The following is a 3,636-nucleotide window of genomic DNA, read 5'->3' on the forward strand; positions in this document are numbered from 1 at the left end:
TATATATACACACACACATATATATATATGTATGTATGTATGTATGTATGTATGTATGTATGTATGTATGTATGTATGTATGTATGTATGTATGTATAGACAGTCTTCATGGGTGTAGAACCTCGAAAAATCCAAGTCATGCTTCCTGTGACTTGCAACCTTTCGTCTAATCAGTTCCACTGCTTCACTCTAGATGTCAAAAGCTCGGTGTTGGTCATTCTAAAACCAAGATTATTGAAGAAGTCGTTGAGGTCTTTTTAGTTGGCGTGATACAGTTTCTTTTTCTCTTTAGCTGCACTACTGAAACAGTAACCTGTACTCGCAACGTCTTTCTTCTGTTCTTACTAAAGACAATTGGATGCTGTGATTTAAGAGGAATTTGGTTACTATTTCTAACAGGTCGAGCAAGTTCATAAAGGCTCCCTCGTTCTATGCATATAGCGCTACAAAAAATGGGAGGAGAAATGAAATTTTAGTAATGTCGAATTATTTTGGAATTTTTCAAGAATGACCTAATTCCAGACATTATTCCAGACCATATTCCAGGACCTATTCTATAGTACTTTTATACAAAAGTAAGCTTACACGAAGAATATTACGAAAAAGCAATTCACAAATTAATATTATTTTCTCCAGCGATGCGGCTGTTGACTGGAAAAAAAAAGTTTTGTTTTTCAAATGACATTTACTTTTAGTAAAAACAACATTGTGAAAGAATTCATATAGCACAAAGCATTTTTATTTATTTATTTTATTTTATCTTATTTTATTTTATGATATAAAATGCAATATGCGCACAACTGATTTTTATCCCAGTGCAAACAATTTGTAAATACAATGCGAGTGATTAATGGTTCTTGTCACATAGTCAATATGTTCACATAGCTACTGTAGTTACATAGCTAATATAAGTTATATAGTCTGTGTACTTATATAGTTAATATAATTTATATAGTCCGTATATTGTCATATGAGATATATAGTCATCATAAGTTAAATATATTGTTCATTTGGTTATACAGTCAATATAGTTATAGTGTCAATACAAATATATTGCCGAGGTAGTTGTTGTTGGCACTCCGTCGCTTACAGCGTCGAGGGTTCCAGTTGATCCGATCAACGGAACAGCATGCTCGCGAAATTAACGTGCAAGTGGCTGAGCACTCCACAGACACGTGTACCCTTAACGTAGTTCTTGGGGATATTCCGCCTGACACAGTGTGACAAGGCTGACCCTTTGAATTACAGGCACAACAGAAACAGGAAGTAAGAGTGAGAGAAAGTTGTAGTGAAAGAGTACAGCAGGGTTCGCCACCATCCCCTGCCGGAGCCTCGTGGAGCTTCACGTGTTTTCGCTCAATAAACACTCACAACGCCCGGTCTGGGAATCGAAACCGCGATCCTATGACCGCGAGTCCGCTGCCCTAACCACTGGGCCATTGCGCCTCCACGCCAAGGTAATTATGTAGTCAATATAATTACAAGTTCTTAAGGCAGCGAACTTGCAGAATCGTTAGAACGTCGGGCAAAATGCTTAGTTCAAATTCCGCCGAGGTTGACTTTACCTTCCATCCTTTCGAGGTCGATAAAATAAGTACCAGTTGATTATTGGGGCTGAAGTAATCGATTAGTCCCTTTCCCCAAACTTACTAGCTTTGTGCCAAAATTTGAAGCCAATATAATTATGAGGTCAGTGAGGTTACACAGTTACTATAGTAATGCAGTCAAGTCAATATACTCCTCCTCCTACTACTACTTCTACTACTTCTGTCCAATGCAAGCACACGCTGCCATATTCAACAATAACGCAAACACGAAAACATGAACAATTATAATAATAGAAGAACTTAGTGTAGTGAAAAGACGCAAATAACTGGGAACCCAGGATATTTAAGACAAAAACCGAAGTTATTTTCGAAAAAAAAAAAAGGAGAGGGAGGAGGTGGGGGAAGAAAGTCACCATTAGAAGTGCTTACTACGAAATTCTCCAAATGTAAGACTACAACAGAAAAGGAATTGAACAGTTCTTAACACACACAAAAAAAAAAAGCGTGATTTTTTTTTTTTTCTTTTAATGGACTAAGAGATTGAGGCAGGAAATAGGTATCGCAATGAATATCAGTCATCGTAGGAATTGAGTAAAACGCGATAAAAGCCACATCGAAGCCTTCAAAATAGGCAATAAAATTTACAGTTTTCACAAGATATATTTCAAATCGGAATTATAACAGATTTTATCAAATTCCTTTCAGAGTGAACTGGAAGGTCTTGAAAATTGAGTTTTGGATAGAAATACTTTAATTGCTTCTACATATATACATAATACATACATACTTGCATACATACATACATACATACAGACACACATACACACATACAAACACATACATACATACAATAATACATAATACATACGTACACACATATGCGTTGTGTGCGTATATATATATATATATATATATATATATAATCTTTTATTCTTTCACTTATTTCAGTCATTTGAGCACGGCCATGCTGGAGCACCTTCTTGAAGGGATTTAGTCGAACAAATCGACTCTGGGACATATGTTTTTTTGAAGCCTACCACTTATTCTATTGGTCTCTTTGGCCGAATCACTAAGTTACAGGGACGTAAACACACCAACACCGGTTGTCAAGCGGTGATTAGGAGGTGGGGGACAAACACAGACACAAAGACAAACACATAAATATATACATATATATATATATATATATATATTACATATATATACACGACGGGCTTTTTTCAGTTTCCGTCTACCAAATCTACTCACAAGGCTTAGGTCGGCCCGAGGCTATAGTAGAAGACACTTGCATAATGTTCCACGCAAGTAGGACTGAACCCGGAACCATGTGGTTGGGAAGCAAACTTCCTACCACACAGCTACACCTATATAATAATAATAATATTAATAATAATAATAATGATGATGCATGTGCCTGGTGTACCCTTATCAGACGGGTAGTCATGGTGGGTATAATGGGCTTCGTATATTTTACACCAGTATCACTTTGATGGCATGCACTGTTCTCTCACTCAATAATATTAATAATAATAATAATAATATTTTATAAGCTTAAAAGCGATCACCGTGTATTGACTAAAGTCATATAGTTTAATATTGGGGTATATAAACCCCTCGACGGAAGAAAGTAAGGTTTGCAGTACGCATGAGATTCGAAAACATATCTCTATCTATTCGCGACAAGTGTGCTACCATTACACTAACGTATCCGTGGCTTCTTTCCGTCAGATTTAAGAACTATAATTTCACATATATATATATTCATATGAGGTTAAGTCTATGTCTGGTCATAGAGTCACTAATGGTTTCGCATCCACAAAGGGCTTAGCCTCATGGGCGTTTCCTGGACATAAACTTAAGTACATACTTAAATACTTCACTGTTCTATGCTTTAAAGCAGCGGTTCCTAAAGTGGGCGGTATGCCCCTTTGTGGGCGGCAGAAAGATCAAGATGGGCATTGAAGAAATAGACTAATTAGGTTAAGCTTTTTTTGTGAAATATTGGTCTTTTGAATTTGCTGCAGAAAGTAGTAGTCCACATTTGTGGTGCTGAGTGAGGGGTTGGGGCACTAGGAATGTGGCTCGAATG

Source organism: Octopus bimaculoides, chromosome 13 (genome assembly GCF_001194135.2).
Source record: "Octopus bimaculoides isolate UCB-OBI-ISO-001 chromosome 13, ASM119413v2, whole genome shotgun sequence".
NCBI lineage: Eukaryota > Metazoa > Mollusca > Cephalopoda > Octopoda > Octopodidae > Octopus > Octopus bimaculoides.